At 38.5% G+C, this 12,292-nt stretch overlaps 1 protein-coding gene and 1 long non-coding RNA gene across 2 annotated transcripts in view; one reads left to right on the forward strand and one right to left on the reverse strand.

Moving 5' to 3' along the window:
* LOC148726361 (uncharacterized) overlaps positions 1 to 12,292 on the reverse strand; it is a 357,363-nt gene that overhangs the window by 327,843 nt on the left and 17,228 nt on the right. The window lies entirely within an intron of this gene.
* The window catches only part of LOC148726371 (uncharacterized), a 447,217-nt gene that overhangs the window by 31,829 nt on the left and 403,096 nt on the right, over positions 1 to 12,292 (forward strand). The gene's annotated exons all lie outside the window — the stretch shown is intronic.

Raw genomic sequence — 12,292 nt, forward strand, 5'->3', positions numbered from 1 at the left:
ATATTGACACGGCTAGGTTTAGAACCCAGACCTCTATACCCGGGGTCTAGTGTACTAACCATCAGGCTACTGAGACTCACTCTTTGTTTTTCTCAGCTCTGTAATATTCATAAGTTCCTCTTTCCCCCACACCCCCCCCCCTCCCCGTTGTCATTGGCATTAAATCGGCATTAATTCATCTATAGTCCCCCGATATCTCCTTTCATAATTCCTTTGTTAGAAGGCGCAGAGAGGTGACAAGACATTGTTTCTCTTCGTTAGCAATTCGAAGCTCTCCTACATATTGCCGGTTTTGGGATTTTGCAAGCTAAAGATCTCCCTGACTGATTAGTTTCACTTCCTATTGTTGTCATCGATTGTTTGGCCATGAAGCTGACTGTTTCAGGTAAAATAATCCATTCGCTTTTGCAAGATGGTTAACCACTGAAGAGGCTGTCTCTCTTATTTTCACCCGGTCAATTTCGCGCCAAGAATAGTTTTGACTGAAACTCTAGCTGTCACCTGAAAGACTTAACTTAGGACAGAGCTAATTAAAACTAGATATGTTTTGATTCGAAATAAACTTCTGACTGCATTAGGGGCACTAATTATTTCCCAATCCGTAGGGGCCGTCGCAACGTCTCAAAAATTGAATAACAGGCATCCTTTGTAACATTGTAAGACATTTGATTCACATAGTTAAGCCACGAAATTTGAATCAGATTGCTAAAAAACCTCTCTAGTTTGCCAAGAAAGTTAGAATTTCCCTCTCAATATATTTGAATAGGCGAATTTTAGCATATTTTGATGCCTATAAATCGCCATCGGCCGATTGTCGTAAATAACCTTGATTTAGACGTTAAGTTTTGGGATTTGGGACCTGATTGACAATTCTATTCGACACAGCTGTTAAGTTTAGACCTTTATAGGTAAACATATGTAAAACCCCTGTTCGTTTTCGACTTTTCAAAAGTTATGAGCGTTTAAATCAGCACATGTACGAGTATCTTCAATGGGTAATGCGGACCTCTCTGAAAGCAACATCCCTGGCAACACCGAGTTCTTAGTAATTGACAGGGAAATGTGTATCAGCTGGAGGGGAGAATTAACGATCATATCTTGGGAGTTAAAGGGTTAAGAGACAAGAGGAACAATAAATGGGTAGGGTGGAAGGGAGGGGTGAGGTGGTCTCAACGTGTCCGTTGGAGAAATAAACTATGGGTTAAATTTTTATTTGCATGTGTCAGGTGCTAAGTCACTGGAAACGATCAAAAAGCCAGGCGCGTAACAAAAAAAAAAAAAGAAAAGCGGGAAACAGTGGCTTTCATTTATTGTCAGATATATGGGGATATGTAGTTTAAATACAATGCTGGGCGTCTGATTTTCTTAAAACGAGTCACTACTCACAAAACAACAACTCTCCAGAAACACTTCGTCAAACAACGGTGTATTCAAAACAGAAACAAACTTTTAAAAGCCTAAGATCTTGTCTTGTGTACTAAATTGGCTGAGTTCACCCTCTGAAAAAATATACTCGTAATCTATCGTCCACAGTAAGTTCGGAATCGAGCAAGTACAAAATTTACATTTTAAATACATGTCAGGAGCTTTGACGTTAGACGCTCTTCTCAGCTCGTAATGGCCTTACCTCAATTTAATCCCAATCGCCTACTTGATATTGCCAGAAGTGATTAACACGTAGCTTCTCCCAATTATATTCATACATTATCCAGCAAACTGGTAATAAGAATTTAACACCTGGTAGTGCGCATCTAACATCAAATTCTCGTAACTAATTAACAAAGAAGTGCGTAACACCTAGAGGAGAGAATTTACAATCAGATCTTGAGAGTAAAAAAGTTGAGGTAATTAAAGGAACAAACTTAAAGAATGTGCTTTGGAACTAGCCCCGTCTATTTGTCATCTTTTAATTTATCTCTCGTAACTGGTGAACTCCCTGTTGAATGGAAAAACTCTTTAGTTGTTCCAGTCCATAAAAAAGGAATTGAGATGAATTGAGATGAAATTATCGTCCAATTTCTCTTCTTTGCGTCATCTCAAAAGTATTAGTCACAGCGTTGTCTATTCAACTGCGTTAATAACCGCATCGGTGCTCCTTTTGGCGATTCGAAACATTGTTTTCTCAAGGAACGCTCTACAGTTACACAGTTATTGACATTCGCGGTGGTTGGTTCTCTGTACATCAACGCTTAAATTAATTGTTTATAACATGTTGTTTGGTTCCAGTGAGCGATTATCGCCACATTTCGCAATAGAGAAGAGAAACGAAAACAGTTCCACCCAAAAAGCGAAGGTAAAGAAGCATCAAAATAGCACTTACCTTTCTCAAATTTAGGCGTTCCGTACTGATGCGGAACTCGTAAACCACTGAATTCTACAACTTTAGGAAGCTCATCTTTTGATAAAACAAATCTTAACTCGACGATTTCCATTTTGACTGACACAGTGATTAATTAGTCTTGCTGATAGTTAGACGAAAGTCCTACTGCAAGTTGCTCCTTTCCTCAGAGATGAAACCGAAGGCTTGATGAAGAAGTTAGTAATACTCCAAGAAACCCGCTTAGTTTCCGCGTAGTGATCGAGAGAAAGAAACAAAGCATTGCGTCTCCAGCTTATTTTAAGTGGCACGCTATCATAAGAGGAACTCACGCGGACCAAATCTCTGACTCTATCAGTGTGCGTGACACTTGAATAATAATCATATAAATCGATTTCAAACAAGACTGGCTCTGTAAATCTTAGAGTGGTATGATGCATAAATTCTTGTGAGCGTTTGTCGTGAAACTTGTACTGTCCAATAATTGTACCTCGGAGATAAGTGGAGATCCCAGCACGGTGCATTGGAAGGACGTGGCTGTGATAAAAAACAAAAAACAAAACAAAACAAAACAACAAAAATTCAAATGCTTTAGCGTGCACCACGGTGACAATGTTGGTGACAGTAGATCTTCGTGTCAAATTAGTCTGTAACTGTGAGTTATCAAAATTTCAAAAATGATCAGCAAGAAAAAGACTGAAAACAATTTATGATAAAAGAAATGCATTCTACCCAATCCTCTGTTACGTGACGTGATTAAAGGCAAATATATAGGGTTTTCACGCATGGCAGAGATTCACGTGCGAATATGTCAGACCTGGAGGATAACATGGATTTAAGGTACACTGATCAAGTTGTTGGACAATTCAACCATGACAATGAAAAAAGAGGGCACTTTTAAAGAAAATTGCTTTTATGAACTGATTGAATAATGCAAATTGGCCACTGTTAAGAGTTTTTAAACATGACACTTCGGGCGCGGGAACGAAAAATTAAGATTGAAAAATAAAGGAAGCGCTGTCTCGAGCGTTTCACTTTAAGCTTTTTCATAATCTCTCTTTCCTCTCTCCCCTTACAAATTTGTGATTGCAGTTACACCATAATACAGGTGACCACATGATTTAATTAGGGGCTGATTTTGCTGGATACGTTGCTCATCTTGTTTACGCGATTTCATTTTAAACTCTTCTACCACAGTGGACGGTTAAGGTTATTTCTCTAACGTATTCTCTTTGGAAATGAACGGAAATACTCCTGCAAAATCCAGTGGATGGTGAATCTCCTAAACGACTGCAGAGAACCCATCACTGAAACAAACCGTTCTTTTACTTTTCTTTTTATTTTGGGCTAGAATGCAGAATACCCGACCACTCATTTACATGTCATTAAATAGGAATAGCGTCTACTGTGTTATGCCTCGTTCTTCAAAGGCTCCCGACACATGTAAATGAGGTGAACAGATAGTTTGAAGTTGATCCGTGTTTCAGTTGCACAGACGCTAGAACAGGCAAGCGTTACCTGACAGAAATACCCCCTCTCCCCCACCACACCCCGTCAGAAAAGAAAATAATAAAAACGTATTCTGTCTTATGTTAGCCTCTCACATAAATACTGACAACAGTCATTGCTCGCCCTCACATTTTGCCCCTCTTTCTTGTTTCACTCAGTTTTGAAGAATTTCTCTTTTTTCCTAATCACTGACGGCTTTTCCTAAAATACTGACATGAGGGTTTAATGTCCCATGGAAAAACAAGAAAGGAAAAGAACGTGCCGACAAGAAAAGAAAACATGGACAGGATCAATCGGGAATGAATTGAAAGTGAGAATAATTGCATTAGGCCACTCTTACGCCATTATTTACAGTCACATCAGTCAACCTTGTTCCCAGGGCCTTTCCCTTAGTTGGGGGTGAATGAATGAATGAATGAATGAATGAATGAATGAATGAATGAATGAATGAATGAATGAAAGCCTTTATTTAAAGAGGGTAGCACTTAATAGTCAGAGGCTAAAAAACTTGTGGCCCTCACAGATTACACAACTATATAATCAGATAAATATGTAAGCTAAAATACGTAAACATTTAAAATAAGCATTTGAAATAAGACAAGATTCAATTAAGAAGATATTATTAAATAGTAAAATCATGCAAACATTGTTGTTCCTTAAAAATCTTGGCAAACATGTTCTTTTTAAAACATGCTATAGAATCTAGTTTCCTAATTTCAATAGGTATACTATTTCCCAGTCTTGTAGCCGAAACAGCGAAAGAGCGTCCTCTCTCTGATTCTCTTTTGTATTTAGGACAAACAGCATTAATGCTTGAATATCTAGTGTTGCGGGAGTACCGCTTATTATTCAAAATTAGGTGGTCATTAAGATAATTCGGCAAACGCCCATTAATTCGCTTATACATTATTATGCATTTATCTATCTTATGTTGATCATAAAACGGAATCCAATCTAGCTTGTTAAACAAAGCAACTGATGGTGTCGTGCGATCGGCATAAGAAATAACTCGTGCCGCACGTTTTCGCAATCTTAAGACCCAATAAACCGACTCTTTGTCGCAATTTGCCCAAACCACGTTGGCGTAAGACATAACAGGGCGAATAATGCTATTATAAAACTCAAGTCGCTGTTTAAGAGGCAAACAGGCTCGAATCTTAGCAGTATTGCGATTCTAGAGGCCATCTTTTTACATATTTTCTCAATATGTTCATTAAATGACAATTTGCTGTCAATTTCTACTCCTAATAAGGTAGCACAATCCACATTATTCAGCTGTTTTCCGTTTACAGTAACAACTATGTCACTTCCATTTATGTCAGCCACACATCTTTTCCCAGTGATCGTAAGTACTTAAGTCTTGCCTTCATTTAAGGGGAGCTTATTTGCTGAAGCCCATAATTGAATTTCAGAGACAGACTTAGTTAGTGATGAACTTAAGTTGGTTAAGTTTTTCACATCTGCAAAAGCGTTGACAGTGATATCGCCTTTGTAAAGGTCCCACTGAGCACTTGAATGCAAGGGCAAATCGTTAATAAACAAAATGAAAAAAAAAGGATCTAAAATACTGCCCTGAGGGACTCCATGCAACATCAAAGCTTCGCTCGACTCACTCCCATTTACACGGACAATTTGCTTCCGATCCGACAAATAAGAGTGACACCAGGCAAGCTCCCGGGTGAATATGCCGTACAGCTCCAACTTGCGCAACAATAGCTTATGGTCCACCATGTCGAAAGCCTTTCGATAATCGACCAGGACCATGCCGCATACATGATTGTTATCTAAGCCGAACAAAAGCTCGTCACTAACTTAATTAGGTGGAGGGGTGGAGCTTGAGGTGGGAACAAAGGACAAAGGCTTTTGGAACGCGGTTCTCACATCCGCTAGTGACGCACTTGACTGAGCCTCTTACACTTACACTTACACTTTATTGATGCTCCCTAAGTGGGCTTTTCAGCTCAATAGAATAAAAAAATACAAATATATAAATTAATTGAGAATGTAAATACAATAATATTATAATTACAAAATATATATCAATAATATAATATATCAACTTAATAAAACATTTGCAAGATGACGTCTAAAATTCCTGGGGCATTTTAAGGACTTAATGTTATCATTCAAGGAGTTCCAGAGTTTGGCTCCTCTGAAAGCAAAGGAGCGCTGTCCTTTTGACAGGCGACATAAAGGTATATCCAAAGCACCAGATGATCGAGTTTGTCTATTATGGACTTGAGAACGTGATTTAAACATATCAGCAAGATAGTCTGGAACAAGCTTGTTAATACATTTGGGCATCATAGTAGCATCATTTAGAATGAGTTTCTCTCTAATAGGAAGCCATTTCAACGATCGCAACCCATCCGAAATATGGTCATACTTTCTTAGTCCCAGAATAATTCGCCCAGCGAAGTTTTGGACTTTTTGTAACTTGTCAATATTGCCGCTGCTGGTATTACTCCAGACAGTTGAACAATATTGGAGTTTACTAAAGACAAATGAATTTATTACTAACAGAAGTGTTTTCCTATCCAGGAGGTGCTTGATTCTGTTAATTTGGTACAATTTAAAAAGGCATTTAGAGGCAATCTCAGTGATATGTTGGTTATAACTGAGGTGTGTGTCGAGAAGAACACCCAAGTCCTTAACGACAGGCACAGGTGTTATTTCCTTGTCAAAAAGTGTTATACTGAATGATGACAGTTTCTTTAAAAGTTGTGGTAATCCAACAGCTAGAACCTTAGTTTTGTCCGGATTAATCAAAAGAGAGTTTTTACAGCACCACTGAGATATTCTCGTAAGATCTTCGTTTAAGGCGAGGATGGACGTGGATAATTCGGCAGGTGAAAAGGACAAATACAATTTACAATCATCAACATAGGAGGCAGATAGACAACGTTTAGGAACAGAAAGGAGGTCGTTAACATAGATTGTAAACAAAACCGGACCTAAAATAGAGCCTTGCGGAACTCCGAACTCAAGTGGGAGTACTTTAGAAACTGCGTCACCAATTCGAACGCACTGTTGTCGGTTAGAAAGGTAACTCTGAAACCAATTCAACGCACCCTGGGAAAAATCGAGATTTTGTAGCTTGGATAACAAGATGTCGTGTCGAATACTATCAAATGCTTTAGACATATCTAATAAAACCATGATGGAAACTTTCTTGTTATCCATAGCCTGGAGCAACTGATCTGTAACGTACAACAGAGCTGTTTCTGTCGAGTGAAGCTTTCTATTTCCGCTCTAATGTGCTGCCAGTTTATTACTTCTAATTAGATGCTCCATAAGTTGTCCATGTACCAACCTTTCAGTGACTTTTGAGAATATTGGTAATAATGAGATGGGGCGATAGTTGTAAGTGACATCTGGATTACCGCATTTGAGAATAGGTGTAACCTCTGCTGTTTTCCATGCACGTGCAAATGTGTTGGTAACAAAGGAGTTATTCACAATGTGGGTAATTGTTGTTAGCGTACTGGGTAAACTGTCTTTAAGAATTCTAGAAGATATCTTGTCAATTCCAGGAGCTTTGTTAGATGGTAGGCTTCTAATTACCCTGTCTACCTGATTTTCCGTGACTTGATGGAGAACGAATAATTCGGGGCTAACGTCGGTGGATATGTGTAAAGGAGTCGGCACATCCAAATTTACATTAAGTCCATGATGTAAAGATAAGTCCCTGGCTTTTTGAGCAGTATTACTGCCGACGGAAATGAAGAAATCATTTAATTCGTTAGCTAACCCAGTGGGATCCTCAGAAGCCATAAAATTATCTTGTTGTTTACGTGGTAGACACCGGTTAATGATTTTCCAAATTGAGTTAGAATTTCCATTGCTATCCAGGATCTGAGTCCTGACGTGAACTTTTTCGGCCACACGAATCTCTCTTTTCACTTCTTGACGAAAAAATCTGTATCCGTTCCAGTGGAGAGGGTCATTTGTTTTTCCCGCAAGTTTGCGCCATTGGTCGCGCGTTCTCATTAGTTGACGAATTTCTGGTGTTATAAAGGGGTTAGGTTTAGATCTAATTTTAACCCTCTTGACTGGAGCATGTTGACTTAGTACTTCCAAGAACAGTTCGTTGAATACATCAACTTGATCGTTGAAATCGTCAAATAGGCTTATTATGTGAAAAGGCGCATGTGACAAATCACGTAGGAAATTGTCGGCGCTGTAATTAGTATAGCTTCTAATAGTGACGTAACAGGGCTTGATCCTTGGCTTTTTTAACTTCAGCGAGATGTAAACAAGATTGTGATCGCTAATAGTTGACATAAGGACGTCGTTTGAAGCAATTAGTTTCTCATTCGTGGTCATCACAACATCGATTAACGATTCCCCATTCTCCGTGGCTCTGGTTGGTTTATTGATTAATTGGGTGAGGTTAAAAGTAGAGCAAAAATCGTTTAAAGCACGGGATTCTGTGTTATCTTGACCTCTTAGCCTCGTGTGCTAACTTTTTTTCCTTTCCACATTTTCACGTAATCTGCAATCTATTACGTAGAATATAAAGGGCAACGTGGAATCTGAAGTCTGTGTCACCATGGCCTAGAGAGCGATATTTTTATTAAATAATTAAAACTTCCCTGTTAGCGCTCACTTCAACAACTTAACCGTGATCTGCACTGTCCTTTGGTTTTACTTCATATAACGGTGCATGAAAAAACGAAAAACTACTGAAGGCATAAACCTGTACGATAAATTTGCTTGGTTCACGCAATAAAAAATTTAATCCCGCAACCTATCTTTGCAATAATTGGCTCGGCTCAAGAATAGCTCAAGAATGAGTTCGAAATCGAGTAAGTGCAAGAAAACAAGCCTTTTTTCAGAAAACTCCAGAAGTGATTAACATGTAACTTCTCCCTATGATATCCATATATTATCTAGCAAACAGGTAATGAGAATTTAACACTTAGTACTACAAATCTAACACCAAATTATCGTAACTAATTAACTTGGAAATGTGTATCAACTAGAGGGGAGAATTTACAATCAGATCTTAAGAGTAAAAAGGTTCAGGCAATTAAACCCACAAACCAAAGGTATAGGAAGCAATATATTCCCATCGAGCAACCTATTAACAAATTCTTTATTCAATGCGATTCTATTTACAACAATCGTTTTATTTTACTCACATTGAGCTATAACATTTCAAGTACTTTGTAACTCTCGTTGACCCAGAAAAAAAGATCTACAAAAGTTACTTTGAGTACCTATAATAATAAACTATCAAGTCCACAAAAACTATTAACGTTTTCAGGCTTCAAGCTGCTTTCACGACAGCCTTTTAGCATAAACTTCTACTATGATCAGTAATGATTCAAAATATCTTTTTTCTAACCATTTCGTAACTGTCCTTTTTTAAGATTTAGCTTAAAATTAAGATCATTAAAATAAATTGGCGAGATCTCTTGTAAGCTAATGATGTAGATTAGTTTGACGCTGCTTCCAACTTTTACAGAAAGTGCTTTAAATAGCTATATTTCTAAATTGTAAGTTCAAAACCTGGTCTGTATTTCTCTACTATGGCTTGAACAGATTTTTTTTTTAACTCACTAATACTATAATTACTTTGAATATTTAGTCTGGTTAGCGTACAGCTTGGATTCTGTAACGCTTTACATAGACTGGCAACACCAGTATCAGTGATCTTATTACTCAACAGATTTAGTGTGGTTAGCTTACAGCTTGGATGCTGTAAAGCTTTACATAGACTGGCAACACCGGTATCAATGATCTTATTATGACTCAGGCCTAGTGTGGTTAGCTTACAGCTTGGATGCTGTAAAGCTTCACATAGACTGGCAACACCGGTATCAGTGATCTCATTATCCCTCAGCTTTAGTGTGGTTAGCTTACAGCCTGGATGCTGTAAAGCTTCACATAGACTGGCAACACCGGTATCAGTGATCTCATTACTAAACACATTTAGTGTGGTTAGCTTACAGCTTGGATGCTGTAAAGCTTCACATAGACTGGCAACACCGGTATCAGTGATCTTATTACCCCTCAGTTTAAGTGTGGTTAGCTTACAGCTTGGATGCTGTAAAGCTTCACATAGACTGGCAACACCGGTATCAGGATCACTTCTGAGAGACTGTTCATCGGTATGAGTGACTGGTCCTCCTATAATCAATTGAGACACAAGAGAGTGTTCATTGATCAGTGAATTACAGACTCGTTGTATTCCAGACATTGTTAGGTGGGAATCGAAAAGCTCCAACTTCTTAACTGGGACGAACTTATCAGAACATTTGTGTTGTGCCTCTCTGGCTTCCTCTTTACTTAGTTCACTGATAATGTCCAATACAAATGATAAAGCAATGCTGTCTACATCTGATAAACCATTAAAAATCATGACGCCGTCTGAACTACTGAACGCTTGCGGATGATTCCTGATAAGCGTTTTAGCGAATTCTTTGTCTTGATACTCACTCAGACACTTTGCTCTCAGAAGTGCAGTATCACTCCCTGAAACTCGACTACTGGTCAACAACTTTTCCATCAGTTCCTCTTTTCCCTCATTTGACAAAATGCCAGCCATGAATTGGAAAACCATTTCAGAGTATTTCTCGACTGGAATACAATTTTCCTTTACAAACCAATGGGCGGCTAAGAATTCTTGGACAGTGAGATGTGTGAAGCTGAAGTGTTTCGTGGTTCTGATCGAACCAGTCCTATAAGGCTGACCACAGTAAAGAAGACCACTACCTTTCAGTTTGTTGACTTCTTCCAACTCAAAACCGCCTTCTATTTCGCTTTCCTCAAAAGTTGGCTTACTTTCGCACAGAAGTTTTGCCGCTAGTTTTGATAATTTCTCTAATGTGGTTTTAATGACCGGAGGAAGGTTGAATTGTTCAGCAATTTCTTTCTGTCTGTATTCGGACTCGGAGCAGTGCTTGAGTTCAAAAATATCGATAAGTTTTGTGTAAATGTCGGTTGTTGAGACAGGAAGGTCACGAGGATTTCTTGTTTCGTTTAGAGTATACTCCATCTCGAAGCACAACAGATAACAGAGCATAGGAATATGAGCAAAACTGACTAGGTTCTCATTCTTCATGACATGTTCAAGCACAGCGCTCTTCATATTTTCGTTTTTCTTGAAGTACTTTTGAATGTATTCTTTAACCTGTTGTGAAGAAAATCCCACAATTTCTACGTACCGTCTAAAACGGATTCCTCCCAGCTTATCCGATTCATCAGGCCGCGAGGTTACAACAACGACAGAACCTTTCAGTATCTCTCCCTTGATGAGTTTTGAACATAATGCGGCCACCGGCATTTCAGATCTAGCGTCATTCTGATATTTTATCCCCGAGTTTCCAGTGATGTAATCTTGCTGAGAATACTCATCATAGCCGTCAAGGATAATCAAAACTTCTTCGGGATGGCTTACAATATACTCAAATGTAACATCATCTAGTATTGAAGAAAAGTCTAAGATTTCGCGTAAGGTCACACGCTTTTCCTCAAGCAAATTCAATTGACGGAAAGTAAGCAAATAAGCAAATTTGAAATTTGGAATTTTAATGTTTTCTCTTGCTCGGAATAATTTTTTGTTGGCCCAATCGCGAATCACCTTTTGGCAAAACAGAGATTTCCCAATCCCTGCTTTTCCAACGACAAGAATAGAATTAGGATTCTCCTGATCATTACTCGTGCCAAGAAATATTTCATCGCAGTGCTTAACTGGAGTACCGCTGACTTTTCCGTAACGCTTAAGCTCTTCACTCCTTGAATATGTCTCGTCATTCATGGTGAGGCCTTTTCTTCCACGTTGTATGAGAAGATTAGTGAATATTTCATCTGTTTTTGCGTTGGAAATGTTGTGAAAGGCTAGCAGTTTGGGTTGGAACTCCGTTTGGTCTGTAATGGAAGTCTTTAAGGCTGTAGTGTAAGCAGTTATGGCTGAAGGATAAGAAAGAGAAAATATTTAATAAATAACAAGAACGCGACTAGAAGTTCACAATATGGGCCTCAGCGTGTTTGAAAAAGTTTGGCAAATCATTGTCTTTTCTTTTACAAGTGCTGCGGTATGAGTATTAAACCTATTGTCACAAAGTTTCTCAATTCTTTGTCTTACGAAAAGCAGTGTTACTCCTCAGTGGATATAGGACCCAACTATATTTGTTTATTTCATTTGCAACTACTCTACCCAAAGTTAAGGAACAGTACATACCACTCTTTGTCTTAAATGTTCTGACATCTGGCTCACTGTCTCCTTGTTTGTTGACAGCAAACAGCTTCATTTCGTACTCTGCGTCATACTCGAGACCAGTTATCTTGTAGTGAGTTTCCACAATGTTTCCTCGTTGAACCAGTACTGTAAATTGTGTCATGGGTTGTTTCGTCCATTCCAGACGGTATTTAATGCTGCAATTACTGCTGTTAGCCTCTACTTCTGACCAAGTCACAGTGAAATCTATGTCAACTTCACTTTCTACAGTTGTGATGATT

Source organism: Stylophora pistillata, chromosome 7, assembly GCF_964205215.1.
Source record: "Stylophora pistillata chromosome 7, jaStyPist1.2, whole genome shotgun sequence".
Lineage (NCBI taxonomy): Eukaryota > Metazoa > Cnidaria > Anthozoa > Scleractinia > Pocilloporidae > Stylophora > Stylophora pistillata.